The sequence below is a fragment of the Corvus brachyrhynchos genome, unplaced genomic scaffold, assembly GCF_000691975.1.
Source record: "Corvus brachyrhynchos isolate BGI_N302 unplaced genomic scaffold, ASM69197v1 scaffold31, whole genome shotgun sequence".
Taxonomy (NCBI): Eukaryota; Metazoa; Chordata; class Aves; order Passeriformes; family Corvidae; genus Corvus; species Corvus brachyrhynchos.
The window spans coordinates 2,287,401-2,302,102 of record NW_008236196.1 but is presented as its reverse complement, the minus strand read 5'-3'; positions in this window follow the sequence as shown (position 1 = coordinate 2,302,102).

Here is a 14,702-nt window from a genome sequence, read left to right as displayed (position 1 = left end):
GGAAGTCCGTGGCCAATGTTGCTTGGTAAAATGATGTGGCTCATTCAAAGCCACTGAACTTATTGAAGAAGGATGAAAAAAAAAAGGGAATGAAAGTCATCAGTGAAAGTCATGTTTTTCCTGAGGCTGGATGCAGGGTTTGATATTTCAGAGTGTTTTCATCACATCTTCTGTGCTACCTCTCCAGCCCCTTTGTGCACCATGTTTGATGCCTGATGTTAGGCTTGGCTCTGCGCCTTTCTGCTGTCGGCGGATCTGATTTGAACGCGTTCTCCCAGAGTTATTTGTTGCTAAGAGAAAACAATTTTCAAGTCCTCTGGAGAACACCGGAGGAATATGGTTAAACAAAAGTTCATCCCTGGGTTCTGGGCAGAAATTAAGCTAACTATGGAAGTGTTTGTTCCATCACAGGTCCTTCTGAGATGCTTGCTGGTCTTCAGGGGGCACTTGCTGGAACCCCTGGTTTGTGTCTACGCTATTTATTTAGAAAAATAAGGAAGGGCTAATGACATCAGCTGTAGCATTTTTCCAGGTTATGTGCACACTCCTGCGACTGCCCCACTTCCTTTCCACCTCCCCAGCCTCATTTTCCCTAGGAGACCGTTTTGCCATCCCGGGCACATGCCGTGAAGGAGGCTTTCTCCCGTTGTGCCGTGTGGAAGCGGGCTGTGAATTTCGGCAGTCGGCAGCGTGGCTGTGAGCGCGCAGCCTGGTGCCTGTCAAGCATCTTGTTAGCACAGCATCCACAAGAAAACTACTCTGAGAAATACAGCTGGGGGGTTGGAAATCACTGCAAAATCAGCCCCCCCCAACATTTTTAAACACAGCTCTTGTGCATGACTGGTGGGGGGTGGTGAGCAGAAGGAGGGAACAGGGAGGGGAGTTTGCTTCTAAAATTGGGGTTTACTTTCCATTGCAGTCCCTTGGAAAATGCTGCTGCCTGAGCCTGCAGCAGCCACACAGGGCAATGGTCAGCGAGGCCAGGCAAGTCAGTACGGAGGCTGGTGGCAGGTTCATGGCTCTGTTGCTCTCCTCATGGGGAAGGAGAGGGAAGCACTCCTGGCCCCATGGGGTGGCAGCAATGCAGGGAGGTGCCTTCATCACCTCCTTCCCCAGCCTTTTGGTGAAGGGTGAGTGTCTTGGGGTGACGCCCCAAGACAGTGAGGATGCTGCAGCACCAGCGCAGGGTGCCCTGACCCCTCAGTGCGGCTGGGCTTTGCCATGTCACAGCCACATGGTGCATTTCTCCGGGCCATGTGCTGCTCCTGGGTGAAGGCTCCCCCTCCACAGCTGGCTCCAAACAACAGGTCCTACCGTACACTTTGGCCAGAGAGAGGGACACAGTGGCCCTCATCTTTTTGTTTACTTGTTTTTTGGGGCATACTCTAATATTTTGGAAACTCTTGCCTGATGATGGTCTCGGAGTAATTTCGGTCTCCAGCCGTCCATCCTCCTGGGGCCTCGGCTTGGGCACATTTGCGAGCCAACCAATGCCACAAAAACATCCGAGTGAGATCTATTTTTTCCTTCTCCTTTGTTGCTTAATGGATGACTCAACTTTCTTTTGTGACTGGATAGCTTTAATTTATAGTTTTTAGGCGAGCGATCATTCCTCTCATTATTTTGGGTTAAATATTCTTATTTGTTGATTATTTAATAGTTTGTTTGGATAAAGATGGAAAAAAAAAAAACCAGCTTGGTGCCATAGACTGAGTCCAAAAGAAATTAACTGCTCTGCTGCACATATTGGAGCAGGGAGTTTGCAGAGAATGCAGCCCCGCTAATGGACTGGCAAACTGATAAAGGCTTTAAAGATTCCATATAACCCCACACTGCCTCGTTTTATTAATTAACTCTCCTTGCTTTGTAGCAAGGTTGTCCTGGCTATGGAATAAATGAGTGAAAGGAATGGCCAGTATACATTAAACATCATTTTACGCTTAGCCTTGTGGAGAATTAGGGTTTGAATTAGGGTGGGGTTTTTTTCCATATATCCTTCCTCTGCTGCGGTTTTTCTCTGGGTTGGAGCGATGAATAAGGTGAGGGATTGCACCTGTGGCCCCTTGATGGCATCCCACAACAATGGCAAAGGTGTGCCCTGGGGGCACTGGGACATTAGAGCTCCCATGCCCAGGGGTCTGCACATAACCCACCGGCAGAGGGAAAAAGGAGGGCTGGGGTACTGGGGAGGTGATTTCAGTTATTCTCATGAGGGGAGAACAAGGAGCCACAAAAAATGAGGCGCTGCTGGCAGCAGCGGTGAGCGATCGTTCACAAGCAACGATTGACTTCTCAGTGCTGCGTCCTGGAGAACAGGCGCTGGTTTGATGGACTGCTTTATTTAATCACTGTTTATCTGGAGAACGGCTCCACTAAGGCATTAAATATTTCCGTTAAATAAAGGTCATTGTGATTTAAGTTTTTAAATGATTCACTAAATATTAAAGCTGGTTTTTCTTCTGCTGCATTAATTTTCTAATATTCCCTCTGTGTGTTTTCTTTTACAGGACATTCAGATTATTGCAAAGCCTGTTAGCCAAAAAGGGGCAATAGATGAGACAAAAATTATTTATTTATTTATTCATTTAAACCACTGGGATTCGTGGGACAAGGTTCATTGATGCATCACACCATCCACTCTCTGTCTGGACCAACGCAGGGGTTTTTTGTGTGGTTTTTTTATGGTGTGGGGTTTTTTTTCCTAAAACATTACTTCTTGGCAAACTAGATATGCAAATGCCAGAATACACTAAAACCACATTTAATTGGACCCACTTGCCAACTTCTTGAACACAGCTTGGATTATTTCACTGGAGGCTGCTTCTGTTAAAAGATGGGGGAGGAGGAAGTGGCATATTGACAGGGCTTCAGATAATTTTTTTCCACTAGAAGTACAATGATGCCATGAGCCAAGTTTGGAAGTATTTTACTATGTTTAATAATAATTATTATTAAAGGATATTGTAAACATATGCATTTAAGTGGAATGTAATGGGAATACAGTCATGTCACTGATTTAGCTTTGGATTAATTTTCAACTTTTTTTTTGGAGGGGCAACTGATTCTAGCAGTAGTTGGAACCTGTGCGGTGCTGCGAAATGCTGGTTTAGAGAGCGGACGCGTATCCTTTTCCCTTGCTAAATGAGCTGATTAACAATATTCATTCCTTTAGGAGATCTGTGAAATTTTCATCTCTCACTAGCAACCAATTAAATATAAACCATATAATAGGATTAAAATGACAAGGTTTACAGAGTTCCCAGCAATTTCAAGTGTACATATAGATGCATATGTTATGCTTTGGTATTTCAAAGAGAGACAGAAACCTTAACAAATTTTTGCCCAAATAACACTGACTCTCTGAAAGCTGATAGGAGGGGGTTACAGTCTCTTCCCAGAGCCCCTTTTGTACGCTGAGGGTCACTTGCAAATGTGGGTGAGTTGTGGGGCACCAAAGAGCCGATGTGCTGATGGTGGTGGCAGCGGGGAGCCTGGACAAGGGCAGGCACAAACGCTGGTGGGGGCTCGGTGCAAACTTTGCCTGTGCCCTGCAGAGATGGGAGCGGCCCTGGGGTGCTGTGGCTACCCTGTTCACAGCAATTTGATGGGTGCCCTTTTGGCCCAGGGAATAATTCCGCCTGATGTGCCTGGGCATGAAAGATGCTTTGTCTCCACCTTTATCGCTACAGCAAGAAAAGCCTCCGTGCAGGCAGGCTGCTCCCCTGCCTACCGCGGTGGCTGGGCAGGGATGCTGTCAGCCTCCCTTGTGCCTAACTCCTCACGGTGACGGCAAAGCTCCCAGTTTTTCCCAGCCCATGACCTATCGCATCGCCTGGCTGCCGGTGAGCGGGAGCCCCGGCTGCTCCCCTCCGGCGGGGTGCCCCATCCCACCGGTATGGGACATGTGGCCAGGCCCTGGCATGATACCAGGGGCTGAATGAACAGGAGGAGCGGGAGTCGAAGCAAACAAACAAATATTTCTTGGTGTGCGCAAGTTGTCGGAGATGTTGGTTTTCAGTGTCAGCCTCAGCTTTTTCTGCAACCACCTCCCAGTCAAGGGTTTTGCACTTCTTTTTATTCCCATTTGTGATTTGGGGCAGCAGATTGGATGTGACGGGGTGAGGTGAGGACAGGAGCAGAGCGGTCCTCGCAGCACAGCACAGGCAGCCCTGGGGGGGGACCCACACCTGCCCCCATCTCCGTTAGCAAGCACTACCTCTCTAAGCAAGGCTCGCTCCTGAGGCTAAAACGTGGTTTTACTGTCTACGAGGGTTTGGAAAAAAAAAAAAATTAATCTCGCATAATAGTGGCATTGCAATTAGGGAAGAGGCGTCACTTTAGATAATGAACATCTTTTTAAGGTACTTATGCAATCTGAAAAATCATAGCTGGGCTGGTTGTTCTTTAATCTTGCCATCTACCCAAAGCAAATTTGCAAAAGAGGGGGTTTATTGTCATTAGAGGAATTCTTTCAACTATCAGAGGAGAGAACAATTTCTTTGTCATTAGCAAAATCCCTGGCTTTCTTTCAGCACATAAACAGTTTACACGATGCAGTTTTAAAATGTGCTTGTCTGTAAGCCTTCGCAGGAGTCTGAATTGTGAACATTTCGGCGTTTGGATGTAAAATCTGGGATCTCAATTTAGCCTTCTGTAAATGCAAGGATGAAGGGCAAAGCACAGATCTGGGCATGAATTTTTAAATTAAGGGTATTCAGTTTCACAGTTTTAGGATGGCACCTATATGCAGTCGACAACCAAGATGTCTGAGCAGCTCACAGTCTGGAGTTTATTCTTAAATAGTCTGTGAGGCCTGGATTGCCTATTGTCCCTCGTACATAAGGTTCGGAGATGCATTGGCCCAGGCTACGCCAGCAAAACTTCTCCATGCAAACCTGGCAAGCCACAGCAGTAGAAATGGTTTGGAATAGTTTGTGTCCCTTGTCACAGTACCTCTGCTGATCACAGCATAATCGGGGCTGCCTTTAGAGGGATGTAAGATTCCTCCTCTGGGTTAGATCATTTCACTCAGGGAGCAGGGTTTTTTTAAGGATGTCCGAGAAAAAGCTGTTGCCTGCTGCAATGGGCTGTAGCTGTGTTTGGGTGGTGGAACTGTGCTGGCGAGCCCTTTCTGGGGCACTCAGAGCCAAAGAGATCAAGTGACCATTCCAAGCCTTGCAGGAAGCTGGTGCCAGAAAAGAGATTGCAGCACAGTCCCTTGTGTTGCCTCTCGGTGTCCCAAGCACTGAACCATCCCCTCTCTAGTCCTAGCCCTGTTTAAAAACAGTAAAGGGATGGTGTTGAACCAGAGCTTTGTGTTAGAGCTCAATGATCAGCCCCCCCAGAAAAGAGATCAAAACCTTTCAATACCATACAAATCAGCTGCCTGAACATAAAGATGAACCTAAGCCAGTAACTGTGGCAATCTGTGGCCAGTAAAAGTAAATGCAATTTCAGCTAATAGAGAATTCTTTTTTCTAAAAGGGCAAATGGGTTTCTATGATGGGGCTGGAGAGTGGTGTGTGAGGAAGATTGAAATAATTGGTATGAGTAGGATGTGGGGCCAAGACAAGCAGGAAATAAATCCAGTGGTGTGCAAAATGTAAAAAGCCAACAGGTAGAGGGTCTCAAGGATGAAATGATCCAAGGCACTTTTTACATTGACGCAGCATGGAAGTCAGGGTGGGTTGCACTGTAGAGTAGCTGGAAGATTAGCACATAGGAAACCTCCTAGATTTGCATAGCTTTGCTGATCATATGCTGATCTGAACATGAGGGTCACGGGGAACAAACAGAGGGCGATGAATGTGCAGGGAAGGAACAACCCCTCGCGGTTAATGTTACAAGCAAAGGTAGTGAGATGTAAAGGCTTTCAATGAATTGCACGATGGAAGAGATGGGAGTGGCCTGTGAGTCAGTGCCCTCTGCAACTCCAACATCCTGAATGAGACGGGGAGACTCAGTACCATGAGCACGAATGTGTCACTGAAATGCCTCTGTGCCCCAGTATGATCAATGTCTGACCACGGCACCACATTATGTGTGGACACAGGCGAAGTTACACTTACAGCAGTTCAACTTTTTCACCTGTGTGTAACTCTGAAATGTATCAGGATCAGCAATAGCTGATTTTCAGCTGAGGATGTGACAGGTGTGTTTTTTCTGGCCCAAACGTGCAGACCTGCAGTAAATCCTGAGGGGCCTGAACTGGGGCAGAGCCTGAGCCCACAGCAGGACCCAGGCCACAGCTCTCCTCCCTACAGGGAACCTGTGCTGCAGACCCACACTGGCTCTGCAGCATACATGGCTCTACAGTGCTGGCTGATGATTAAGTTGCTGTGACCAGCCAAGGAGGGGAGGTTGATGTGTTACCACAGCGTCAGAGATGACAGGAGGGTTGAGGCTGGAAGGGGTCTCTGGAGGTCAGCTGGTCCAACCCCCTCAAGCAGGGCCCCCCCAGAGCAGTCTGCCCAGGACCAGGTCCAGACGGCTTTTGAGTACCTCCAGCTGCAAACACCAAGCAAGACAGATGCCATTTTGCTTGGCCAGTTTTCCAGAGATCTGCATTTGTGCATGGGACCAGAAATGCCTGACCTGCCACCGCACTGGACATGGAGTTAGTGGACACCCAGGGCTAGCAGGGACACCATGGCTGCCCACCTCAGCATCTCCCACGCTACCCAGCGAGAGGCTGCCAATAGCTCTTCTAGCACCACAAGGCAACTACTTTGCACTGCAGAAGTGTGATGCCTGCGAGGCTGAAGCGGCTTTGGAAACATCTGAAGGCAGAGCGGCTCTTGAATATGAAGGTGGTATTTTGGAAGGGGCAGTGGCCAGTTTGCCTGCTTTTAAATGAGCTGTGATCGAGGGAAATGGCAAGACATTTCCAAGTTGCAAACACGTCAGTGTTTATCCTCCTTTTAAAGAGCTGAACAAAGTTGCTGGTTTTAATAAACTCGAGTTTGAATCAAACGCGAAAGCTTGAGGTCAAATCTTACTTGAAAGCAATCCTAGCAATCTCTGACTAAGAGGTGGTCAGATAAAATTTGATAAGTCAAAATCTGATCCAGATTTTTTTAAATGCAGGCAGATTTCAAAGGCTGGGTCATTACAGAACGTGAGATTTCTGTGAATCAGCATGTTACATGGTCTGATGTATTGAGACTCAAACAAATGTTAGACATATGGAAAGACCTCTATATATAATGAGAGATGTGAAAAACAGAATGACTGTTTAATTTAGAAATAGGATAAGGAAGAGGGGCACATTAGAGGTATATAAGGCAGTGAATAGCACAGCAGAGATAAGCCAGTGCTTCTGTTCACTCTCTACGAGACTGTAATTTCTATTTACTGACACATAAGCACTAGAAGATTTTCTCCAAGCATGGGTAATATACCACTGTGCTACAAGGTACCTGTTCTTGGAAGAGCATATAAAGGTTACAGAATCTAGAAAAAATATGTATTTATATGGATAATAAGCTATAAATCATGCTTTAGTAAGTAAGCCAACTAAGGCTTGGAAAAAAATGTCCCCTGTGGGCCACATACTTCCCCAAATGCCCCAAACTGAATTCTTGTACCTTGCTCTCAAGGACCTGTGGCTGTCAGCAAGAGCAGTAGGTGAGACAAGTCATTGATCTGCCCTGCAATCTGAAGAATTATTACATTTTTTAAAGTAGTAACTGCATTCCAGATGTCCTTCTGCACTTGGAAAGATCCACTCCAAGTGTGACCCAAGGGAACCGAATAAGCAAATCCCAGGGCCTCAGCAAACATGAAGTAATCAGTGGCTGGAACAACCCTCCTGCCCTGGAGGTTGCATTTGGTGTGGCTTGAAAAGGGACTTGGGGCAGCCCGTGCCAAGTGTATGCTGGCACTTAAATTGGTGGCCACTACGCTTCCCATGTCTGGTTTGGCTGGGGACCCGTCTGACTGCAGCATGGTGACACTGGCTGAGGGGCCGGGCAGGCGGGGCAGGGCTCACCCACAAGCTACGCATTTCTGTGGGGTTTGGTCAATGTTACAGTAATTCTTACCATCCTTCACCAGGCTGGTAAGTAATAGCACTCTCACTCACAACCGAGAATGCAATCAGCCTCCTCCTTGCTGCATGGGAACTGTGTTAGGAGCCGGGCTGGCTCCATGAGACTGCTTTTCTGGGAGAAAAAGCAATGTGGCAAGAAATGTACATGCCCAGACCAAATGGCAGCAAACTTATGGTAAAGCCTCTGAATATAATCTATATTCTAATTAATACTCTGCATCATCTAATCAACAGAAATCTTCTGGCACGCACGGTCCGGTTTGCAAACTATTCAGCAGAGAGGCTTTTCTAGCCTCTCCATAGATCAGAGTAATTAAGCAAAGCTGCTGGAGGGGCTTCCCTCCGTAGCTTCTTGAATACTGGGAAGGGGGAATGGCACTAAAAAAACCCAGGCAACCTCTGGCAACCTCCCTCAGCCCTGGAAGGCTCTCTGGAACAGAAAGAGGAAAAAAATTGCCTTCCTTTGCTGCTGCTGTTGAGCTGGTCTCGCTCCCGTTGTCGTGGTGCCAATGCCGAAAGCCCATCCTGCTTCCCTCTGAGCACTGTGCGTACTGTCCGTCCTAGAGCAGATGCAAAGGCGGCAGCGGGACCGCTCAACTTCAGAGCCTCTCCAGCAGCCTCCGAAGTAGAAGAGCACAGCTCTCCTCACAATATGCTGTGGGGGAGGAGGAAGGAAGGACTTTGGCCCTGTTTGCTTGTGCTAATTGATGGCTTCTGTTGCAGCTATTCACACTTTTAAAAGATGGTAACAAGTCTACTGATTTAAAAGCAAAGAATAAAGACCCAACAGCCTCAGCAGTGCACTGGGTGCAGACAAATCTGCGTTGAAGACCCTCAGCAGAGGTGCAGCAAGGGGCTGGGCAGAAGAAATGACCCACCTGCAAACACTGAGCTCTGCACAGATGCACAAAAATCCTAAAATAGTCCGTTTGTTGGGATATACTGGGACAGCCTCCTCTGCAACAGTGGGTTTGCAAATCACGGCTCAGCTCTGGCACTGGCCTGCTCTGTGCTCCACCTCCGTGCCTCACCTTGCTCAGCTGTGGTGGCTTCTGCCTTCTTTATAAAGCATGTTCTGTGCCTCTGACTTTAGTGCCCTCCAGGTGAGAAACATCTTTCTTCATGTAGCCTCCTCTCCGTGTTGTGGGTCTTCTGTGCTGGTGTGGACAGGTGCCCTGGAGCTGTTTGGAGAAGGGCTCTGCACCCTTGCTCTCCCACCCTTTTCCTTGCAGGCAGACATTGTCTTCTCCTGCTGGGAAAGCACTGTACCTTGCTTAGCAGTTTACATGGTAAATCTATATTGCAAGTTGGAGGTGTGATCACAACATGCCTGGGTGAAACCCCGCTTGCTTTAATTTAGCGAGCTGAGATATTAATTTCAGAAGAGGCAGCAGTATGCACTTTGGAGCCTATGGTCTGGGTGGGCTTGCAGAGCCTGTGGTGTTTCAGCTTCCCTGGCATTGGTACCCAGGCAGCTAGACGGAGCGATGTGTGAATAAGCAGCACAGCAAGAGACAACTGCGCTGAGCAGAGGGAGCTGGGCTCCAGCCACACGCCAGGGACGCCACGGGCTCAGCGGGGCGAAGCCTAGGCATTTAACAAAGCCCTGCCGCCCACATCCACCCGCCTTCCCGGGGACCCACTCAACGCACCTCCCTGCCCAGCAACTCAATAATTCTGCTTTAAGGAAGGCAGACCCGGTTCTCACAGGGAATTTATTTCTGCCAGAGAGACCCCTGGCAGCCGCCGAGGTGAGTCAGCTGCTGCTGGCTGCTTGTCGGGTGCCTCTGAAGCGGCCGCGGAGGGGGGGAGGCTGTGTCCTCCCACCCTGCTTCCCTCCCTGAAGCCCTCAGCGGCATCTGCACAGTGGCCTTTGCTTATTCTTGCAACCCTCCACATACTCATTGTGATTCACATCTGGGTGCATTCAGCCTGGTAATTTCTTATTCTGAGAAGGTCACCCGAAATATGTGCTTAACAGAAGTGCTCTCTATTTTTAACATAGAGAAACCTCATAAAAAGTCAGAAGACTAATGTAAAATAATAAACGAGATATTTAGTCATAGGTCTCCATCACATTCACATTATAAACAGTTCAGAAATTATTTCCACTTGTGAGACAAGATTAAATTGTAAATCATGGGAAATGGTGAGATATATATTGTCTGGAGCAGGGTGGTAAACATATTTCTGGGTCTGAAGGGAGAAAATAAAGCAAAATGTGTGTGATAGTCAGGGTGGACCCTGAGCACATTTAAACTAAAGTGTATGTCACCCAGGCAGCAGCTGCTGTTCTCTAGAGCAGGACCATCAGCTTTCTGCTGAAGGCGCTTTCGTTTTAGCTACACCGAGGAGCACTTTTCTGCCGTGATTTTGTGGTACCCAAGGCTTTGTTACTGCTTTCTTCCCATGAAGCTGCTTTTATTCCAACTTAAGCTGTTCCTTAAGCAGCATGAAACCAGCTCACAACTTAAATGGCAAATGCACGGCAGCAACTTTCCTAGCTGCAGAAGGTGATATAGACAAATCTGTTGCTGATACCAGCAAGTACTGAGCCGAGCCCCTGCTTCTCATTTGGAGTGCATTGCCGTGTCTCCTCTGACATGTTTCTTCATAGCACTGAAAAATAGGCACTTGGAGAAACAGCTTTTCCACTTGGAGGAAGCTTTGACTCCAGGGTTGTAACTCAAGTGCTGTAGTAGGTAATCAGCAGAAATCAAAGCAGTTACAGTTTTTTCCAATGCAGAAAGAGGAAAAATCAATTTCTTTTAAGTAGTGGAAGCTGACTTTTCAGTTGGTTAACCTGTTAGCCTGCTCCTGTTGAAATAAACCTGTGTAGGGTGAACACTTGGATTTCTCATTTATTTCTGGGTTTCAACCATTCCGTTGACTCAGTGCTGCTGGTAGAGCAGCCGGTGGTCCTCATGTGTGTGTGCTTCTCTTGTCGACCGCCCACCCTGAGACTTAGCCACCCTCCTTCAGCAAGCAGTGCTGCGGCTGTGTCTTCTCTTCTGGCTGTGTGATTGCCAGAGACAGGGAACAGTCTGCTTCAGTTGGTGCCCTGCTTACCCAGTGAGGAAAACAAGGAGGAAATAGCAACAGCTTTGAAATGGGGGCAGCCCCAGCCTGGGACCAAAGCAGCTCCTGGTGCTGAAAACAAATAGGATGAGGAGAGGAGAAAGAAGCTGTTGGGTTGTACCTAGCCAGGGAGGCTCGAGGGTTTGCCTGGTTGAAAGCTTGAAAGGTGATAAGAAATAGACACTTCTCAGACCTTTTACCCTGCTTTTCCAGGGTAGTTTGCTGGTCTCCACACACTGCTTCATGCTGCAGTTTTCTTGCAAATTCATGTACATAATATTTCACAACTGAAATATTATATTGAAATGTAAAGCAATTTTAAACCTAGTGTTTACAATACAATACAGCTGGTTTCCAGCATTAGGGAAATTTTAAGACTGAAGAGGAGCGGCTCTAACCTTACCATGTCCACCTGAACACCCAAGCAATGCTACAGAACTGCATCCCCCTTCACCGCCCTCCTGCCTCCCTTCTCCTGGGCTTACCCGGCTCCAGAAAACATTGCCTTGTGATGCACATAATTTTTTCACTAACTGGAAATAGGAATCTTGCTCTATCCATTAGTTACTGTATATGCAGTTTGTATATATAATATTTATATTTTTCCCCAAAGTTGTGAAATATATAAAATATAATTCCTCTAGCTGAGAGCTCATCATTCCCATGACAAGGTGCAATCAATAAATTATGCACCACTTGTGGTTATTCTGCATGTCAACTCATATTTCCATGTCGCTGTCCTGACTGTTACTGAGTGTTTGTGTTGTTGTACCTTTCCACCTCCTCAGTGTTGATTTAGGAGTTATTATTCTGGGCTCATAGTAACTGCAAGAAAATCAAGTTCCAAGTGTTTCTGCCAAAAGAAGGAAATGAAATGAGCAAGTCAACAGAAAATTCCACTTGTCAAACACCATTTGCTTACGACTACGGCTTTGTTAAGGAAACTTGCATTCGGACAAGTTACCCGAAGGAAACAATTCGCCTTTGCAGTGGGATAACCCTCGTGCCCGGCAAGGACTCCTGGTCGCGACAGCTGTGGTCCTCAAATGAGCGAACAGGAAAAAAAACCAAAGCCACTTCTGACACTTACAAATTATATCTCCTGAATAATGCATGACTCATCCAGATTGGCTACAGGAGGGGGGTAGGGGGGGGATGCTTTTTCAATGGACAACCAGACGGATGAGGATTGTATTATAAGAAGAGTTTGACATACCAAGAAGGGAAAAAAAAAAAAAAGAAAAAAAAAGCTCAAGTACTCACACACACTTTGAGATTGACTGTCAAATCATTTCACATCTGTACCTAAAGCAAACAGACATAATGCTAACAGCTTGCTGGAGCTCAGAAATGCCACCCACTAATCAGTCCACCTGTGGAATTCTCAGTCCATCTTGCAAGTCGTGTACCCGATTGCCAAGACGCCTGACAAGAAAATGTATATTAAAATGTTGAGTAAGACTAGAAATACAATGTGGTGTAGTATAAACAGAATGCACTTGCTGGGCGGGAAAACAGAGATGCCTTCTAATTCCTCTTGCCATGACCCGGTGCCGCTTGCTCCTGCCTTTGCCGGCACCGGATGGCAGAGACTGCTTGCCGCCCGAAAGGCACGTTCACCTCCTATGCATGATTGTGTCTCCCTCTGCTTTTGTGCAAAAATAATAAATAAATAACAAAATAACTACCCCCTCTCCAAAGCCTCTATCCATCTTAATTGCTTTTTTTTTCCCCACATGGATATCATTAACAATTGCTTAACTATAGGCGTTGGCAAGATAAGTCTCAGAAAAAAAATTAGTGAGAAATAATCTCTCCTGTGTGATGAATGCACCCTTCGGGGTAAAACAAAGAGGTAATTCAAAGGAATGGTTTGTTGAGATGATGCGTTGCGGGAGTACAATTCTTCCAGGCTAAATTACATTGAGGATTACAGCACCGGATTGCCAGTCGCTGTTTAACGTGCTGGCAAAATGATAATTTTGCTCTTTTCATCTCCAAAAGGAATATAAAGGAATAAAAGGAGAAAGTTTACTGAGATTGTAAGGGGAGGCAAGAAGGGATGGGGAATGCCCGAGGGAGGATAATTATTCTGTGCAAGGCACCATCAGAAGGTTACGGGGTTTGTGGTGTAGCGGGAGGCGGCATGGCACAATTAGATGCTTTAGCTTCTCTTTTCTACACATCCTGAGCTTTTCCATTTGCACGGTAGCCGTTTTCTCTCTCTGAGTACAAAATGGTATTTTAACATCTGTTCTTTTAAGGCTATTTGCTCTGGGAAGGCAGTGTGTTTTGCCATAAATTTAGGTCATTAATTTGTATCTGTTCTTTGTTTATTTAAGAAACAGGACAAAAGGGCAGCTGCTGAAACATTTGGCTGTGCCGAGGGGTAGTGGGCTCGGCATGCTGGAGTTGTGTGTGCGACCAGCTTGAGTTTGCATCCGCAGCTAGAGGACAGATCTTTATGGGAAACCTTTGCCAAGGCGTGTGGTGCTCCCACCTCCAGTGCAGCCCTGCCTTCCTCATTACCTGTGCGTGGAGGAGCTGCCGTGGTCAGGGGTGGGGCTGTAGGGACACAGATGGGAGCCACATACTGATGGCAAAGCAAAAACCTGGAGAGTTGTATGGGAACTCTGGTGTTGCTGTTGTTTCTGGGAGAGGTTTATAAAGGAATTGTTTTTTACTGCGCTGAGTCAGAGGTCTGCAGTTGGCTACCAAAGGTAACAGGCTACAAGCAAGTCTGACCTATATAATTAGACATTTATAAACAGAAGCACAATAATACCCAGTAAATTGATTGTTCACAGCATTTAATGCTCTTAAATTGCTCATTAAGTGCAGAATAATTTCAGGGGTATTATTGATATTATGAAGCATTAAGAAAGGTTTTATTTATTCTTCTAAGCCCAATGGACTCAAACAAATTGAATGTGTTTGAAAAGGCCACTTTTTTGCTTGTAACATCTTCTAACATGTTTAATCAGATAAAACAGGAACAATCACTCAGGTATCTTGAAGCACCTTTCATTTCCACCTTCCCATTTGATACAGATGAATGGGTGTATCTCAGAGAGCCCAGCGTTACCATCTAGGCATGAGAAGTCCAAGTTTCCAGTTAGACCCAAAGGCTGAAGAAGTGCTGGTGAGCACACTGACTGGCACACTGTGCCTGCAGCCCAGCTGCAATCCAGCTCTCTGCTGCTCTGTGGGCATGAGGTTTCACTTCTCCCCTGAGCCCATGGAAACAAGAGAAGATATGTGTCAAGTAAGTCACTGCAATGTGTCACCGAGTAAGTTGTTTAGATGTGGTCTGGCTTCTGCTGGGGACAACAGTTGGTCCCATGGCAGCAGCATCAGACCCAATTTGCAGAACTGGTCCCCAAACCCAGACTCAGTATATTCTTCATTGACAGTGGTCTTTAGAGAAGAAAATTAAAGGCAGTCTTGTGACAGTTCAAAGTATGTCTCATTGCCACTTGTATTTGGCAAAGAATTTCTCTGATCTTCGCTGGGTCTTTATATGCCGTAAATCTTAAAATGCTTCGGGTGCCCAGACACACGTGGCAGTTCCCAA